At 38.6% G+C, this 20,748-nt stretch overlaps 1 protein-coding gene across 1 annotated transcript in view; it reads left to right on the top strand.

The window, feature by feature from the left end:
• The first annotated feature begins 3,189 nt into the window (after positions 1 to 3,189).
• LOC134571437 (sodium channel protein type 2 subunit alpha-like) overlaps positions 3,190 to 20,748 on the top strand; it is a 122,330-nt gene continuing 104,771 nt past the window's right edge. The window contains exons 1-2 of the mRNA XM_063429687.1: positions 3,190 to 3,347; positions 12,391 to 12,462. The gene's annotated coding sequence lies outside the window, so the exon portion shown is untranslated. The remainder of the gene's footprint in view (positions 3,348 to 12,390; positions 12,463 to 20,748) is intronic.

Below are 20,748 nucleotides of genomic sequence, written 5' to 3' on the forward strand. Positions count from 1 at the left end.
CATATTACACCATCACTATCAGGAATTGGACACTTTCAGGGGCAGAAGAAACAGGAAGTAGAACATGTCATGCAAGCTTCACTGACTAAGTATCAGCTCAAATAGCGAAACCCAGTGCTTAAGAAGAATAGGAAGACAATTTGTGGTGTCTAGAAGGGAGAAGATGGACTGCCAGATGAAGACTAGTGATGTCCCGAACGGTTCGCTGGCGAATAGTTCCAGGCGAACATAGCGTGTTCGTGTTCGCACGGACGGCGAACATATGCGATGTTCGGTCCACCCCCTATTTTTTTTGTTGTTGTTTGTGGCCAAATTTACTAATACTAAGTAAAAATTACTTAGTATTAGTAAATTGTGCCCCTACTCGCAATACCGCGAGTAGGGGCATGTCTATTAAACAGTGAGCAGCGGGTGGGGTCCCTAAAAAAAACAATAAGGGGGGGACCTACTGCCCCCCCCCGGCCTTCACCCCTGAGCGGTGGGTGCCCTAAAACTAACAATAAGGTTGTTAAAATTAGATAAAAACAACTTACCATTCGATGTTTTCTCTCTTCTAAAATCTTCTTTTTTCAGCCCCAAAAAAGGGCAAATAAAAAACCATAATAACCGAAGCAATTAAAAAAAAAAAAAAGATTTCAAGCCACAGTGCTCTGTGTCATTTTACACAACGTGGGAAAGTTCTTTGGAATTTTCCCACGCTGTGTAAAATGACAAAGAGCACTCTGATTGGTGGGCTTGAAATCCATCCAATCACAGTGCTCTGTGTCATTTTACACAGCGTGGGAAAATTCCAAAGAACTTTCGCACGCTGTGTAAAATGACACAGAGCACTGTGATTGGATGGCTTGAAATCCATCCAATCACAGTTCTCTGTGTCATTTTACACAGCGTGGGAAAGTTCTTTGGAATTTTCCCACGCTATGTAAAATGACAAAGAGCACTCTGATTGGCTTAAACCAGCCAATCAGAGTGTTCTGAGCCTAATTGCAGGGCGTGGCAAGGCTTTATAAGCCTTCCCCCGCCCTGCAGAGCTCAGTCTGCGCGGAGCCCTCCATGCGTGAAGATGTTTTTTTTTTTTTGCGGACGTTATTTATTAATTTTTTTATTGCGTTGGTTATTATGGTTTTTTATTTGGCCTATTTTGGGGCTGAAAAAAGAAGATTTTAGAAGAAACAAAACATCGAATGGTAAGTTGTTTTTATCTAATTTTTTTTACAGGTTTTTAGTTAAAGGTTCCCCCCCTCATTATTTTTAGGGTGAGGGGGGTAGGTAGGGGGATAATTGTTTTTGGGGAGGGGTGACTAGGGCCCCCCCTTTGTATTTAGGGCCTCCACCCACCGCTCAGGGGTGGGGGCCGGGGGGGGACAGTAGGTCCCCCCTGATTGTTAATTTTATGGCCCCCACCCACCGCTCAGGGTTGGGGGCCAGGGGGGGACAGTAGGTCCCCCCTTATTGTTAATTTTAGGGCCCCCACCCACCGCTCAGGGGTGGGGCCCGGGAGGACAGTAGGTCCCACCCTTATTGTTAATTTTAGGGCGCCCACCCACCGCTCAGGGGCGGGGGCCGGGGGGACAGTAGGTCCCCCCTAATGGTTAATTTTAGGGCCCCCATCCACCGCTCAGGGGTGGGGGCCAAGGGGGACAGTAGGTCCCCCCTTATTGTTAATTTAAGGGCCCCCACCCACCGCTCAGGGGTGGGGGCCGGGAGGGGACAGTAGGTCCCCCCTTATTGTTAATTTTAGGGCCCCCACCTGCCGCACAGGGGTGGGGGCCAGAGAGGGGGAGGACAGTAGCCCCCCCCTCATTATCTTCATGGCCCCCACCCGCCGCCCAGCGGTGGGGGCCGGGGGGGAGGACAGAAGGTCCACCCCCTCATTACCATTATGGCCCCCACCCGCTGCCCAGGGGTGGGGGCCGGAGAGGGGGAGGACAGTAGGTCCCCCCCTCATTATCATTATGGCCCCCACCTGCCGCCCAGGGGTGGGGGCAGGGGGGGAGGACAGTAGGTCCCCCCCTCATTATCATTATATATATTATATATTATCAATTTCTAGAAAATATCTATATGAACTACAATACACTATTTACTATATGATATATGGTATCATAAACTGCACAGCAAAGTGTTGCTCAAAAGATTTCACTTATATAAGTTTCTTTTTCACTATGAAAATATTTTTCTTTTTTTTTTTAAAGAAAGCAGAGCCTTGCAATCATGACAGGAGCTTGTCCATGCTCTAGTAATTTCCTGCATGGATTATTGTAACCCTCTCCTGATTGGTCCTCCCAAAAGCCGTACTGCACCGCTACAGTCTGTAATGAATGCTGCCGCCAGACTGATCTTCCTCTCTAGTCGATTCTCTCACACCTCATCCCTCTGCCAGTCCTTACATTGGCTTCCTGTATCCTTTAGGAATCAATTCAAGGTATTAATTCACACCTATAAAGCACTGAACAATTCTAGCCCCTCTTATATCTCCTCACAGATCCTTAGGTATGCCCCTTCTCGGTCTCTCCGCTCTGCCCGTGACTTTCTCCTGTCTGTTGTTCGCACCCGTATGTCCAGCTCACGCTTGCAGGACTTCTTGCGGGCTGCTATGGAATAGCCTGCCTACTGCCATCAGACTCTCCCCTAGTCTTACATCTTTTAAGAAGTGCCTTAAAACCCATCTCTTTAGGAAAGCTTATGGCCTCCCAGAGTAACCTCTACCTTACATACCTGTCTCTTCCTCTCAGCTAAAGGGCATCACTCTACTCTCTCCTCCAGCTCTGCTTCACTCCCACCTTATTTGATTGTGAATACCTGTCCTATTGTGTTTTACACCCCACCTCCTATAGACTGTAAGCTCGTTTGAGCAGGGTCCTCTTCAACCTATTGTTCCTGTAAGTTTTCTTTTAATTGTCCTACCGGTATTTATAGTTAAATCCCCCCTTTCATAATATTTTAAAGCGCTACGGAATCTGTTACGCTACATTAATGGCAATAATAATAAGAAGAAATGTGAGGTAGAACTTCAGAGACTTAAACTTTAGAAGACGTTTGACACTTTTCTCCATTCTTCTTTCTCCTTTTCTACCAGTAGATGGAGCTCTCATGTAGGGTTGCTGCATGCATTTGTATTTATTTATTTATTTAGCAGTTGCCTTCATTAGCAACCACAGAGAAAGGCTCAGTACAGGAGATGGAGAATATTGCGAAGAGGTCTCTATTTTGTTTTTCAAGCCATACAAAATAAAAAATGTTCTGTTGTGCATTTTCTGTGCCTCTACCTTGACAGCATCTATTAAGAAGAGCGACAAGACCATATCTCAACTCTGGACTATGATTTTCAATTTTCCTCTCATCAGGTAAGATTACAGTGCATTTTCTGTTATTAGATTCACCCTTTCACAACACATGGTCCTCAGCTTCTGGCATACATTATTTTAACATCTTTACAATTGTCAATGTCTTTAGACAGTTCTTGGATTCTTCTGATGCTTAATCAGCTGTGCATCTGAAAATAACCTTTTGTAACTTAGCAATGTTCATTTTTTATTTCTTTTTTGCAATCATTGTCTGTCGCTGCTTGCAACACTATTATGATCACTATATAATAATTTCACTCCCTTATCTTTAACCTAGCCATGAGAGGGGGAAAAAAATTCTCAGAACAGCTGTCACAATAAAATAAGCTAATCACAAATGGAAATCACATCTGTTATATGTAACCAGTGTTTATTTAATAGAACCTGAATAATTTTTTCTAGAAAAAGGAATAAATCCTTCAGGCCTTAGGGAGATATTTTTCTTGTTATTTTATTTTTATGTTTTTTTTTTTTTTTGGTAGCATAAAAGCAGGCCTCTCCCACAGAGAACCCTTTAATTTCACAAATGGTGATAATTAATATTTTGCTCACACTGTTACTATTTTTCACAACCGAAAATAGTGAATGTATCCCTCTCCCTCTTCACATTTACATTATGTTTTATTGGCTGTGTCATATTCGTAATCAGGAAACTGAAGTGACTGTTGATATTTAAATAAATCGAATACTTTTAAATAGCTCTGTTTATTTTCAATATACATACATGTCTGATTATGATTTTATCTCAAACATACACGAACCAAAGAAAGAGTTCTTGAGAGAAAATGTGAGACTGATATTTAAATTTTCCAGGGCGTTGTCAAGTAAGAGAGTACTAATTATATCTGTCTTTTATCTTATTATCTACCATGGTGATAACATGTGCAGTATAGCAACTGTTTTTTTTTACAGAATCTTAGCTGTTACTTTGTAGCTGAAAAAGGTTTAATGATTTATGTTTAGAGGGAAGTTTTTTAACACTTTGCCATGTTTTCCTTTTATACTTGTAGGTGTGGCTGGGAGACACTGGCTTCTCTCTTGAAATTATTACCACAGCCAACTTATCTGTGTATGTATGCATTATACACTGTGATATTAGGTGGAGTAGCAGAGCCGCAATACAACATAATAAATATTGCTTTTGTCACAGCATTGCTTAGGGATTCTGACAAAACATTTTAAAATAGTTGTCACGGTACAAGTGTTTAATAGTACGAAATCATTATTTATTTGAAACGGACACTTTCCTTTCCTCGAACAGCAATTGTAGATTAATTTATTGCGCGTGAATTAGCCGATTGTTTCTTTATTTTAATATCTTATTGGTTAGATTGCATATTACGGTTAGTACAGCAATATATTTTTTTATATATATAGTTTTTTTTTTATTGCAGAAATATTTGTCAGTAAAATAGCAGAACAAGGATTAAGAGTAATAATAATTCTAAGGCAGATTTATATTTGCATATTGCTTATGAAAAATACCAAATGTAAAGTTTCACTTGGATAATACATGCAGGGATAACCCAAATGAAACACAGTATTCCACCAAACATTGATAGGAAACAAGAGACATCTAGTTTAGAAGTGGCAATTACTTATCAGATTTTACTTATTTCTTGCCAAAATGCTAATAAATAAATTGATTGTTTGTGGAGAATGTGGTTCTATGTTTTGGACCATGTAGTTACTCATTTACCATTTCCAAAGCAACAGATTTTATGCCAGTGGGGGGTCTTTTAGCTATCATTTATTGGGCAAGAGACATCAATGGAAAAAAAAAACAAAAGAAAAGAAAAAAGCCTTGTACTAATATTGAGCAATGTTTTGTTATATTCCTAATCCTGTTTATACTTTTAGAAGTTAAAATTAGCATTGGCATTATTGGTAGGATTAACAGACCCTTGTGTTTTCTGTACATGTATCACTTTAGTGCTGTCACAAAAAGTGGTGGCCTGTAGTATGTAGAATTTCTACAGGAGAGAAATAAGTTAACACATTTGGTTTTACATCCTGGGAATTTGACATACTGTAGGGCAGCCCTTTTCATATACTACTCGTTGGCACGAAAAGGACACGAATGTCGAGTTGAAATAGTGTATCAGTCAACCTTGCTTTTAGAGCAAATATTCTTTAAGATCTGCCTAATATTTTTTTTTTAGAATATACCACAGCCCTCTGCATACCTCCCAAAAGAGCTGTATCCACATGTTGCTGCTACAGTAGCACAAATATTAATACATAACCACTGAATTATTTGTGTTTGCCTATTATAATTATAATTCATCTCTGTAACTTCATTTCTTTTATAAGGTCCATGGCAGGCCTGATAATAATAACAATCCTCTAACTTTTTGTAGATTGTACAAACCATCAAAACACTTTTTATTTTTCATTTTTATTTAGGTATAGAGCAACACCAATTTTTCATCATAACAAAACAAAGGTTTAAGAGACACAACACTGGAAAGTCCCACGGGTTACGTTCTCTTGGGAGTGTCTCAGACAAGTTTTAAGTTACTTGTGCCAGTACCAAGGAAACCCTCCCTGGAGCTTAGCAGACTGGTCACACCCCTAAAGACAGTGCAAATTCAAAATGCCAGGGAAGTCTTCTCTGCAGAAAACAATTGTCTGGAATTGGTGAGGTTGAAAACAATCTAGATTTTCTTTTTTTCTATTGAGAAGACGTGACTGGCATTTGGAATCTGAATTGAACTTTTGGGTGGGACCAGTCAAACATGTTCATGTAAAGATTTATTTTGCAATGTCACAAATTAGCTAAAACATGTTTGAACTGGCTCTAATCGCAAGGCGTGTAATTGAGCTTTTGACTGTTCTAGGTAAGTGTCTCTAAATTATTTGTCTTTGTTATTTTTTACCATCCACTTAGAATACATGGTTGGTTTATAAAATGATGTAGAATAGAGTTTCCTTAACCCCTTAAGGACACATGACATGTGTGACATGTCATGATTCCCTTTTATTTCAGAAGTTTGGTCCTTAGCCCCTTAAGGACACAGCTTCTGAAATAAAAGGGAATCATGACGGAATATATCCATCATCTGTCCTTAAGGGGTTAAGGAGTTAAAGTGGACTAGAAAGTCACAAACTTGTGTATGATTACATATCACTTTTTTTTTTTTTACAAAGGAGACAAAATGAAAGCAATACCATGAAGTTGCCTTTTTATAAAAAAAAATTTGGTGATATTTCACTTGTATTTAGGCAACACGACAAAGTAGGAGGTTACTCAACATGTGGGTATTGTAGATAATTGATAAAGGCATTGCAAATTTTATGCAAAATAATTAAGCTAGAAAAAGAAGAGTCAGATTATTGTTTTACTATTTGGATGTAAAATTTGTAATTGCCTTGTAGACTCAAAAATTATTGGTTTAGCAAATAAACTAAACTAGATTTTGTGATTTTTTTTTATTTTTGGAGCTCAGCTAGTATGGTTAAAGTTCTCTAGTCAGTTCACGAGTTCACCACAACACACTGTTTGGCATCCCGTTTCTAGAGAACTCATTTGGTACTCTGTGCAGTCATCTGTGATTTCTTTTTTTATATGTCATTTTTATTGAGAATGTATTGCATAAAGATTACATGTCATATTCCTTTGGTGCATCCCAATCAAATTACATTTATGCAGTAGTGATAAAATGTATTTCAATTTAAAAACACTCTCATTTTATTATTAATAATAATAGAGAGACAAAGGGAGGAGGAGTAAACGGGTAAGAAAAAGGTAGGAGAATGAGGTCATTTTGGTGAGATATAACAGACAAAGAGATCTTCCTCCACTACCAGAGGGAGCAGAATATTTTGTCCCACCAGAACATTTAATTTCTTTTAACATTACATTTGCTACATGTCTCTTGCCTCTGGAAATCCTGGAAGGAGAGCTTTCATATGAACAAGGTAGGGAATAGAACAACAGTTATTTATGTTGAAGTTGGTAAGGGTGCGACCCACCATGACCTTAGAGAAATACCAGATCGTGTATTCCATCATGGTGAGCACTGTATTTTGAAATGGGAGATCTAGAGTCGATATGTATTTTTTCCAAGTTTGGAGAACAGGTTTTCCAATGTCTCTCAATCCATTCTCAACAAATATTGTCATTTTCCCAGAAAACATGAGAAAGGGGAGGGTCTGGTTAGCTCCAGACTTGCAATGTGGTCTTGCAGCCTACAACTGCCTCTATTGTACTACATTTTTTTATTAGTGTAGTGGTGGTTGGGGACATGACCCAGCATTAAAGATTCTGGTCTGAGGGGAAGACTCTGCAAATTGTGTGTGATTAAATAGTGTTGGATTTCCTTTCAGAATTTCCAAATTGCCAGAAATTCAATGGTACATATCTGCAGTTTCAGCCAAGCAGATTTTCAGATTTTCTGCTCTTTGCGCATAGTTTAACAAGAGTGTATTATACACAGTGGCGCATTTTAAGACTCATTTCCTGATAGGAAGATATTGGCAATAGTTTGGTTAAAAATTAATGTGCTTTCAATATGTCTTCAGTTTTGAGAATGGGAAAGTGAACAAGCCATTAAGAAATATCAGTTTGCATAGTTTCCAAATCAACAGTATCTCGGAGGAAGTAGAGTGTGGATGTGGTGTAAGTTGAAAGAGGTGTGTAGTGAGTTCAAGGGACTTGTACAAATCAGTGTAATTGAGATCCTTCAGAATTTGAGAGATGCAAGAGTGAAATTTTAGATAGGCATGCCAGGGAAGTGGAAGGCCGGAAGGCACTCTCTCAAGCATTACTGATAAAGCACTATATTGTGTTATAGACATGAATTGCTCATTGTAAAAAGGGTTGGCCAGCCACCCCACTTGGAACATGGAATTTTTGAGTAAGGGAAGATGCAGTGATTTTATTGGATGAGTGTCTAATTTTAGCTTTGCCAGCTTCCAAGCTCTTATTGTGGTCGCTAAAAGAGGGTTTTTGAGTATATGAGGAGGTATTAGGTGGTGGGGACAGTGTAGAAAAGCCGGTAATGCTTTGTCTTTAGCAACTGCTACCTCTAGTTCAGTTGTAGTTAATGTGGAGTGGTTTTCTATTCAATAGAGGGCTTATTTTGTTTGGGAGGCTAAATTGTATTCTTGTGCATTAGTTAGGTGCAAACCTCATGAGTATTTAATTTGGTGCAATTTATTAAACTGATTCTAGCTGGATGGCTGTTCCATATGAATTGTAATACTTTTTTGTTCAAGGCATTTTCATCTTTCTTGGATAGTAAGAGTTCGAGAATTTAGAAACAGCAAAAATACAAACAATGTAGGGGATACAGAACTATATTCTAAAAGGGAGATGTATTCTGGGAAATCTTCCGGGAAAGCTGTATTTAAAATATATTTATCAGATTAGGGTATTTTATCCATACCCAGCACTTACGGTGAGGTTGTGGGTTGCTTTGTATATATATAAGCACACTGAAAAAAAAAAAAAAGTTATCTTGTATAAATTTATTCTACCCATGAAGGTAAGTGGTAGAGATAGCCAACTGCCCAGTTCAGTGTATATAGATTGTAATATAACTAATATGTTTGTTCTATATAATGTAGAAAGATCTCTAGGGGTGTTAACAGACAGTCTTTTAATGTGTTTGAGGACCAAGTGAGTTGATAAGAAATTGGAAGAGAGGGTGGTTGATCCTATTTCAGATAGGGCGATTTGGAATTGGTCCAATTTTTGCAAAGCCCGCCATTTTGTGGTAGTCTTTCAATTAGCCAAGTACAGTTAAGGAGTTTTTCTATCGCTCGTATTAGCGGATCTAGAGCAATGTTAAATAGGAGTGCATCATCTATGATTTCTGTACCTTATCTGATTGGTGTAGCCCTAGTCTCATACTGCAATCTCCCCCAGGCTTTATCACTTTGCCCATATAAAATATCTGTGTATTGAAATAAAAGGTAATGATCATGTAATGCATTATTTTGGAATGCAAAGGCGGCAGAAAAATTATTGTTGCCCTGCATGTAAGTCACTTTTTACAAGTGGTCCTAGTTAAACGGGTTATATTCTCTTTTAACTATAAGTAATATGTTCTATGAACTTATCACCAATTGTTACTCCACTTGTTTTCTGCCTGTACACTGGGAATGAATGAAAATGCAAATCACTTACTATTAGAATAAATATTCTGAGATTACCCATCAAAGTCAATTTTCATTATTGTACCCTTTTTGGAAAACACAATGAAATTGAAGGATCTGGACATTTGACATGTCTCATAAAAAAATAATACTCTTGGCTGATAGCTCTGACAAAGTACACATTGATGGATGTGGTATTCTGCAGGGATAATGAGCTCTTGTAGCCAACAGTGACTTGGCCAAGGTCATTCCAGATTATATCTTTAGAAACACTTTAAAATTTTTATATATTTACACATACATATTTTGTTTCTCGATTTATTTGAAAGAGGTAAAAAATAAATCTGCCTTGACATTTTGAACTGATTGATACATGGGAATTTGTTGACTATGTTGAATGAGTCAATGACAAGTGGCAATGACCGTAACTGTAACACTTCCGACGCAGGAAGGAGTGCAAATAGCTCATGTGAGTAAGATGCTCTACTGGACACACCATTACAAGAGAATTGCTCACCATCTGGAGAAGTGGGTGGCAAATTGCGTACTTGGATTGGCTCATTTTAAAGCATCTATGAGTATTATCGTGTTTTTTACAAAATAGATACATTAAAAAAAAAAAAAAAAACATAAACTCATTCTACAATTTTGTTTGGAGATTAATGCACAGCTGCACATTTCTGTCCTCAGACGGGTTAGCCTTGAGTCAGTAGCACCACAGGCTTTTTACTGTTTCATGTTTACAGTTTGCTCTGCCTTACCATTCTTTCGAGCCGTATGATGAGACCCAAGGGTATTTTGTTTTACTTGTTTTTTCAAGTAGACCAGAGACATGAGGGTTGTAACATTAGAGTGATAATTATTTGGCAATAGGCTTATTTTCTACGCAAAATATGTGGGAAAAGTATTTAATCTGGGTGGAAAATGCATCTGATGCTGACAGACAAGGGGATTTTTAAAATGTTTGCAAAGCAGGATATTCTGCAATCTCTTATGCACTTGATGTATATTTAAAAGGGAACTGTCACGTCCCCAGATTTTTTATATTATGTGTACTCATCCCTGTAATAATACAAATGTATTTGTGAGGTGTGAAAGATAGAAACCCCAAACTCTTTTTTCAAAAACTGGGTGCCTCCATCTTAGCTCCCTGTCAGTCATTGTTATAAGCTCTGCCCTTTGCCCCTGGCTCTGTCCTTTGCCCCTGGCATAGAAGAAGCCTACAGATAAGAGAAGAAACATTTGCAATATTTGTTCAAACTTTGTCTTGTCTGAACAAGGTTATGATGGAATTTATTAAATAATTTAACCCCATTACTTCGGTATCATGTATAAATGATTCGCAGTGTATGTTCCCATACCCAGGTATCATGTATACACAATTTTAACAGTTGCAAAAGGAAAAAGTTTGTTGTGAATGAACTTCTCTCAGAAAATACAGAAATGTGTGTCAGAAATACACAAAGCCAAATTTACAATGTCATACATAGACTGTAGTTTTGATTGTATCTGTTAGTATGTGTGTGTCAGTGTATGTCTCTGTGCACTTGCATGTTTGTCTGTGTGTTTTGTCTATTTGTGTGTTTATCCATTTGTGTGCATTTATTGAGTGCATATATTTGTCTGTGTACATGTGTACATGTGTTCGTGTTCTAGTGTGTCTGAGTCCAAAGAGGCAACATGGCTCCAACAGTCTGTCTATCTATCTATCTATCTATCTATCTATCTATCTATCTATCTATCTATCTAACTATCTATCTATCTATCTATATATCTTAACCTTAACTTGTGTACGGCATAAGGTTTGTATCGGCCAAATCAGTTCATCTGAACTTTAAAAAAAAAGTTTGGTTGGACCAAAATTTATTCATGCGGACGTGTATTTTGGTTGAATTTCGTCAATGCAATAGTTTTGGGAAGAACTATTAAGACAAACCAAAATTATGCAAAAATGAGCTAATAAGTATACCGTAAAATATATACATAATATAAATAATATTTATATATTTTGTAGTACACAGATCAAGTGAGTGAGCAACCAATAGAAATCAAAAAGGAAGAGCAGAAAGATATCTATCTATAAATAGATAGATAGATAGATAGATAGATAGATAGATAGATAGATAGATAGATAGATAGATAGACAGATGTCTATATAATATATTTATGAAATATATATTTATAAAGATCAAGTTGCGGGACAAAATTCTGCTAGAAGTTGGTTTAAAAACAAAAATGTTCAAGATTGCAGCCTGAAGTATGGGTGACAAAATTTGCTCAAATAAACTGACTTAAAACCACCCAACTAGATCCATCTGGAAGGGAAGTGAACACTCTCTTGACGGAAATTGGCTACTAAGTAATGTTCCTTGATTGCTGATGAAGGAAAACAAAAGTCCTACAGACACTATCAAAGGGACTCTTGTCCCTCTTGTGCTAAGGAATTTGCTGGCGCTTTATAAATTATAAAATAATAATAATAACAAATATGTCACAAAACACCTCCCTTGCATGTAGTTCCAGGTGGGAGGGGGTGGTTATTTTCTGAGACAGATTTACAGTGTATAAAAGAGATTTGTAAAACAAAAAAAAAAAGTTAGATGTTGTAGGTCTAGATGGGCATCTACATTTAACATGGTTTGTAAAGTATTCTGCCTATAAATATCTTTTATTCACACTGTAAAATCAATATTTCCATTACAATTAAGGTTAGTCACTAATATGGAACCTGTTGAGGATCCATAGGGAATTAAAATTAAAATGTCAAATTATAGGTCAAAATAGCTCAACTGGAAGTAAGCTTAGAGTCAACTATGTTTTCTAAACTGTTTTTTTGGCCTACAATTTAAAATCAATGATGATCTGTTCGAGGTCCGCTAGCAAGTCAAGAGGACTCATTCCTGTGCCCTTAATTTTTACTAACTTTGCTCATTTATTTTAGATTGCAACAGTATTCATCAATATGAAGTTGCTGTGTCTGGGATATAAATTCTACTTGAAGACATGTTTTAAGGTATTTCTAATAATACTTTTTTAGTAATTGATTCCCTGTCTCATATGTCATCCTTAATGTTTAGTTTGTGACTGATATCATGAATAATCCTATAATTTCTGCACGGATATGTTATTCTCACATAATACTCAGTCTATCTCACAAAACATGACAGATTAATTGATATGAAAATGACACATGTTCCACACTGAGATAAGCTTATCCGTAGTTCTTCTAATATCCATATCAGCTTGGCACGAATAAATTCTTTGTGTAGGCCTGGGGATATAGACAGCAAATATCTAGAAATTGTGAATGAAACATTAATTTATACTGTATCATTGCTTGCCCTTTATATTTCTTCATCTGCGTAAATCGTAATACATGACAGTCATTGGGTATAATCCAGATTCTTGACTCTCAGCCACTAAACGTCTTCTTAAAGCAATATGGGCTTATCCATTTGTAATAAATTGTATTTCAGTAATGTAGTTTCATGAGCATAACAAATATCACAAATTCTCATTGTGGTGAGGTGTGACAGAGCAGCTTTAAACTACAATAAATGTATTTAGAAATCAGTCCGTGGAAGTAAAATACATTGTTCTTGTTCTTAATGACATTTTTGTTTTATGTATTCTTGTCCGTAAACCACCTACAATTTCTCACCCAACTGACATCCTTACAAAGGAAGTGTCCCTCTTTGCCCATTTGAAATGTTGGGAGATATGTTAATGGGTAGACCATGTATCATGTTATGACTCAAGTAAAAATAGCAAGCAAGTTAGAAAGTATCTCACATTCAGCAGAAATTATATATTTTTGCAACTGTTGTAGTTTTGGTTTCGACAAATCATTCGGTAACATACCAAAAGCCACTGAGTACCAATTCATAATTCATGTACCACTGAGTACCAATTCGTTGCGAACAATATGGAAACCTGTGACTTATATAGTAAGGCTTTATAGATTCTCATTCTGCTGAGTTCAATAGTTTTCCTATTTCTCCTACTAATGCTTTAACCCCTTAAGGACACATGATGGAAATATTCCGTCATGATTCCCTTTTATTCCAGAAGTTGTGTCATTAAGGGGTTAATTTCCAAAGCTGGTTTTAAACCACCACAACTGGAATTTTTTTTAACTAAAGTAAGAATTGTAGGTAGATTTTATGTCAAAAATGTCAAAAAAGCCAAGCTGGAATACTTTTCCAACACAGTTTTGTTTCCATTTGAACTATTTAGGCCTAGAGTTTGCCACTTCACGACAAATGCTGTACATAACCACAACGGGGTTTCTTCACTGAACACTCAATTGTGGAGAATTAAACAACGGAGTGGAAGATTTAGGTTTTTAAATAGTCAAGCTGTGACTATAACCAAGTTTCAAATGGACTTCTGTCCCTCTTGCACATACATATATCACAAAATGTCTCCTTTGCAAGAAGTTCCAGGTGGGTGAGCGTGGTTAGTTCCCATGACAGGTGGAGAGTGTATTAAAGGGATTTGGTGAAAAAGGAGTTCAATGCTGTAGGGCTAGATGGACATTTCCCTTTAACACAGATTGTAAACTATTCTATCTATACATATCTTTTATTCACACTGTACAATAAATATTTTCCTTACGATTAAGGTTAGTCACTAAAATGTAACACGTTGAGGATCCATAGGGAATTCAAGTTGAAATGTCACATTTTAGGTCAACATTTCTCGCTTAGAGTCAGCTATGTTTTCCGATCTGCTATTTTAGCCTACAATTTAAGACGAACGATGACCTGATTGAGGTTCACTAACAAGTCAAGATGACTCATTCCTGTGCCCTTCATTTTAAAAATTATAATTTTTTTTTTACTAATTTTGGTCATTTACTTCTAATAAATATTCAATCTTTTGGATTTTTGCTTCCTTAGTACAGAGTTTGTACTTGTTGGCATTGTACTGCAACATGAACATTCTTGCAAGTTTGTGTTGTTTTCCTGAATAATTCATCTTGTGGTTTATTTCCCTAGTGTGTGAGCCCTCCTTCTGTTATTTGTGTCTACAGGGACAAAAGCCATAATTTCCATTCCATGTGTGCTTTCTGATACCTCTAATAAACATATTAAATTGAAGAAACCCAAGCAGGGCTGCTTGTGGTACCCCACTAGCAATTAGAGCTTCCTTTCCTTGTACTCTATTATTCAGACCATTAATGAGCTATTTACTGTCAAGGGTGCAGCTTGTATCTGTTATCAATTTCTCTGAAACAATGGTTACTTGTCTGTATAGACCAGATAGTTTTTAGTAGTCATGAACATATGTTAATGATTCAGTATTTTTTATAAAAATGTAAACTAATATGATGCTATTAGCACAACTGCAGTTTTGATTATGGGCAAAACAACTGGAATTCTAGAAAGATGTGCATTTCCTGTTACCTTAAAGGGACACTATATGCACCAAGACCACTTAATCTCAATGAAGTGGTCTGGTGGAAGTGCCCCTGGCATTTTGCAAATGCAATGTAAAATATTGCCTTTTTAGAGATACGTTATGTTTTCATCGCAGGGCTAAACACACCTCTAGAGGCTGCCGTAGCAGAGTCAGAATTGGTTCTGTGACAGTTGACATCAAATATGGCAATGTTTTCTTTGCATGGCTAAACACACCTTCCTGACAGCCACTAGAGGGTGCATCTGTGTCCAGAACAGTTCCAGGGTTTGTGACATTTGACTTTAATGCTTCTCATAGAGAAGCACTTATTGGAGGTTCATGGTACTTCCCCTGCACATACTTCTCATTAACAATGCTTCTCTATGAGGATTTTATTTAAATTCAAATTTTTGTTTGGGGGGGGGAATCTAAAAGATTCTAGAACTCTAACATTAGGAAAACATTAGGATTTAGGACTTATTCGAGTGTAAAAAGCCTTTGTTCAGTGCTTAATATATTAGTGATTTTAATTCATTCATGTCTTAGCCTTATCCCAAATGCCATGCTAAAGACGCTGCCAGTGGGGGAGTTACATCTTAGGCAGCTATGTTTCAAGTTGAAACACTTCACATACAGACTCCAAGCACCATTGCTAATTATAACTCTAGGTTACCTCTTAAATAATGATTCAGAATGAGATTTTAGGACTTTTTTGTAACTGTTATACACAGGATGTCCAGTTCAGATGCCCTACTAGAGATTAAACTTCAGCAAACACCTCTGGGTAGACAGAGCATGTGAGAGGTCCACTCAGACTGGACAATTTTTATAAATGTCCTAAGTTCTGTTCATAACCAGCTGCTCTCAACAGCTTATCAAGACAGCCATCATTCATTATCAGTGAGACAGGCTGGCCCGTTTCTGTACTCCCAGGAGGTATATTAATGCGGGCTATCGTTATATAAAAAAGAACACATAAAGTGAAAATTTAAAGAGAGGATAACTTAAAAAGATCTGGGTTTTGAAAGAACACTTTTGGGGCTTCTTCCTGTAAAGCCCCACATGCAGTGCCACTGATAGAAATCAAGGATAAAAACAGTCAAACTTTGAGATTCCAGGGAAAAGAACTAACCTTTCATAAATCACACTATTCTAAACACACCTCGTAATGCTTGACCAAAGATTTCCTTCAAGTTTGACTCATATTGTGACTTTTAGCTGAAAGAGAGCTATAACAAGGCATGATTTTATTCCTGTTGCTGAAGTGCCTTCGTTATAAACATAGCAATTCATAATCAACATGCACACCTGTTTAAAGTACTTGACAAAATGAACTGGCAGAACATTCTGTTTCTGCCAAAGTTCGGGACAGAACATCAACAGTATTGTTCTCCTAGATCGTAAATGTGTACAAATCCTTTAATATTGAATTGTTTACAATCCCTTATTTGTGGGCTCCAATATCAGTCATGGTAAATTCTTGTAACCAGAATCAGCAAGAGTAGTTTACCATAGCATAAGGCAGGACCGGTGCAAGGAATTCTGCCGTCCTAGGCAAAGATCCATTTTGCCGCCCCCTTAGATAGTTCCACAAGTTCATTCACTAAACTCCAAAAGGAAGCATTCCACCGATTTCTAGATATACCCCCAAAGAAATTATGCTTTTTTTTCTGCAAACAGTCAAATCAGAGGCTTCTCACTGAGAAGCATCTGTTTTGGGGCTGCAGTTGTGGGCATGCGCACTCAATTGCCTTATACATATACACACACACACACACAATGCCTAAAACAAACAAACACACACACACACACACACACAGAAAGTGCCTTATACATATATGCAAACAAAATGCATATTGCACACACACTGACGAATATATACACACACCAAAACAAAAAACAGCATCACACTCACAAACTCCTTCTAATACATATACGCACACTGCCTAATGCATACACAAACTGCCTCACACACACACAAACTGCTTTATTGATACATACTCACATACTGCCTAATAAGTGCATTGGAATATATGATTATTACATACATGTAATACATACACCACCATACATACACCACCATACATACACCAACACACAAACTGTCTCATACTCACACACTGGCTAATATATACACACACAAACTTTTAAAAAATAATCTACTTGTCCAAGGGACCAAGGTGGACCCATACACAAAAACAAGCGTTCTCAAGCGTTCATGCTAAAGGAGCTCATCCGTCTCCCGAACGGGGACCACCCCAATGGCCCATTTAGAACCCTAGTTAGAACGTTTTCACCTTGACCTAGTGCCAAAACCGTAAGGGAAGCCATTGTGCATGCTCCCCCCTGGGTGGCCGCCATTTCGTATAGACAAATGCCATCCAGAGGGAGCCTTCGTGAATTGCTTCCCGACCCGTTCATTTACCGAACGAGGACCTTCCCAGTGCCCCATTAGAACGTTCACACCAATCAATTAGAACAATCACACAATCACATAAGTGTGAAACCGCAAGGGAAGTAATTAATGAGTGCTCTTTCGTATAGATGAATGGCACCCAGGGGGAGAGTTTGAATACCAAAAGGAGACACTTCCCTTGCCTGGTTTCCACACAGGGGTCCCGTGAATGTAGATGGTTCGTGACAGGGGCCATTGTGAGGGTCCCTGAGGGTGGTGTGGGCACTTTTGGGGCACTGGCTAGTTTGGGGGGCTTTTCTGTGCCTGGGAGACAAAGGGACGATCCCTTTTCCCGCACTTTGGCTCCCAGGTACAGAGTCTCCTGGGAAGAAGACCCCCCGGTCGTCTGGTGTGGAATACCCTGTGTTTGGGTGGCGGGCTTTGAGGATAAAGAGTCCTGTTCCTGCCCTGGGAGAAAGAAGTCCTGTTCCTGCCCTGGGACCCTGTATGTGTGGGAGGTGACCCTGTATGTGTGTGTACATTGCCTAATACATACGCACACACACACACACACACACACGCACACACGCACACACTGCCTAATACATACACGCACACTCACACATTGCCAAATACAGACAGACACACACACTACCTAATACATATACATACACTCACACACTGCCTAATACACACACACACACACACTGCCCAATACATACACACACTGTCTAATAAAACTCATACTCACAAACATACACTGCTTAACACAGACACACACACACACTGCCTAATACATACATACAGCAAGCTGCCCTCCTTTCTTCACTTACTCAGGTGGGAGCTGGGGGCACTGGAAGCAGCACAATCAGTGTGATACCTGCTCTGGTGTCATGCTTCCAGCCTTTTCATGGTCACTCCCAGCAGGCACAGGAAAGGGGCAGCAGCCCATGGAAGCTGCGCCCTCCCACTGCTCTCCTCTTCAAAGGACTTGGCTTCTGGAGGTAGGACTTGGGAGGAGGGGGCCATGGCAGGCGGGGGTGGAGTTAGAATGTTTGGGCAGGGAAAGGCGGAGTCAGTTGCAAGAGGTTGCAAGAGGGGGGAATTTAAGGTTTGTGGGTGGACAGAGGCGGACCCCTATTTTCTGATGAAAAGTTTATCTGACTGAATAATAAGAGGAGGGCTGCAGCCAGGGGTGAACCTGGAGCATTTGGCACCCGGGGCGGGTCCTATATGTGGCACCCCTAACCCCTCCCCTCCACCCCCAGCATAAAAATGTAAAGAAACACCCACACATTTTTTACATGTATTGAGCGCTGAGCAGTGTTTGTATTTGTTTTTATATATTTAGCACTGAGCAGTGTTTGTGTGTTTGTATGTAAGCATGTTTTTGTATGGAGTATGTGTGAGTGTGTGTTTGCACGTGGTTTTTAAATATGGTGGTGTGTTTTTATGTAGTGTTGACATTTGGATGCAGGGTTGTGTTTGTGTGTAGTGTAGGCAAAATGCTGAGAGGTATGCACATATACACACACTGGCTCACATACACAGACACCTAGGTACATGCAGTTACATAGAAACACAGTCATAAACACATACAGACAAACACTGACACACATACAGATAGACACACATATACAAACACATATAGATGCAAACACACACACATACAGACAGAGAGAGAGAGAGACACACAGAGGGGGGTGATGGTGAGAGGGAGGGGGTGAGTGTGTGAGGGAGGGGGTGATGATGTGAGGGAGGAGTGTGATTATGAGAGAGAGAGGGGTGATGATGAGAGGGAGTGAGGGTGTGAGGGAGGGGGTGATGATGAGAGGGAGGGGGTGATGGTGAGAGGGAGGGGGTGATAGTGAGAGGGAGAGGGGTGATGGTGAGAGGAAGGGGATGATGGTGAGAGATAGGGGGGTGATAGTGAGAGGGGGGGTGATGATATGAGGGAAGGGATACAGCGGATCTGGCTTGTTAGTCTGTGATTTAAGTCATAAACCAATACCTTCTGAAATAACAAGGATGCCAAGAACTGTTTTAGCATGTACTGTATCAACTAGTAATTGCAACTTTTAAAGTGCCAGTTTAAGTTCCAACTATAAATGACTGTATTGTAACATTTCACAGAGAGTATTCAATATTTTGACTGTGCCACAGCAAGCAAGAACATTTGTTTTGCTTTACAAAAAACAAAACAAAAAAAAAACTGTTTCTGAGCCAAAGCTTGAACTAACTTTCTTTTTTTGAAGTGATAAGGCATGGTACGTTTTTAGGCTAGAATAATTCAGTTGCTTTGAATTAAGGTTGATAAGAAAGCCTTCTGAGAGTTACAAAATCATTCAATCCTTCAGAATCGAGCTTAGAGAATTTGAACCTGTTTGTTCTCATGTGGAACTCAATGAAGATGTTTGCAGGACCTTTCATGTGAAAGAAATGTGCAATGACATTTAATTGGCTTCCAGTCTAATTAACATACCCTGATTAATATCTGAACAAGTGCTGATTATCAGCATTTGGTTGATAGTCACTGCAGAACTGGGGGTACCCAGGTAGCTTTGCAGCTTTTGTGAAATTACTGCTCATTTCATGCTTTTGCCTAAATAAGGGTTACCTAATAAGGGTTACGAAATAGTTAGAGAAGTAGTCATAGCAGGGAACTAAACCGCCCATAAAACATTGCTGCTAAATGGGTCTAACAAATTATAATCTCATACAGTCACTGACTCAGGCCAGATCTTGTTTTGTATAAAAGCAGAGACAGAATGGTCAGAGTTTCTCTGGTTTAAAAAAAGACCTTAACTCACTCCCTCCCAAATCCATTTATGCATGGGCACAAGTCTGTTGAAAAGTTCAACCTCATTTAAAAAAAAAAAAAGATTTGGCATGAAAGCAGCTGGAAGGCTATTCCATGCATCCACTACCCTCTCAGTAAAGTAATACTTCCTGATATTTTTAAACCTGTGCCACTCTAATTTAAGACTGTCATCTTGTTGTGGTTGATTTTCTTCTTTTTGTTATATCCCCCGTCTCGTCTTTCCTCCAAGCTATACATACAAGACCGTACAATCCATGAACTATATCAATTAGAAGAATGTGGTAGTCAATTCATTGTTTAGTGAATACATTCCTAGTTAGTTTTTTTTTTATTAATCGACACTGCAAGCAGTACGAGCAGCTACAAACAGAGAGTGCCAGCTTAGTCATATCCCTTTCTGAACAGTAACAATGCATGCATTTTATGCCTGCTGGTCCATCACCTTTTAGGTAAATGCCGTCTTACTCAAGGCAAAGAACGGTGGACGAAGGAGGTGGAAAGAGTAGAAAAAAATTATTCCTACCTCTATGTGATAATTACGACGTGGGAGAAGCAGAATACTAGAAAAAAAAAAAGGATAGAATTAATAACTACATGGGATCATATGGAAAAGAATGTAGAAAGGCAGAATATAATTATATAAGCTAGGTTAGAGTGATGGGGGAATATAATGGGTGGGA

This window comes from Pelobates fuscus, chromosome 8, assembly GCF_036172605.1.
Source record: "Pelobates fuscus isolate aPelFus1 chromosome 8, aPelFus1.pri, whole genome shotgun sequence".
Taxonomy (NCBI): Eukaryota; Metazoa; Chordata; class Amphibia; order Anura; family Pelobatidae; genus Pelobates; species Pelobates fuscus.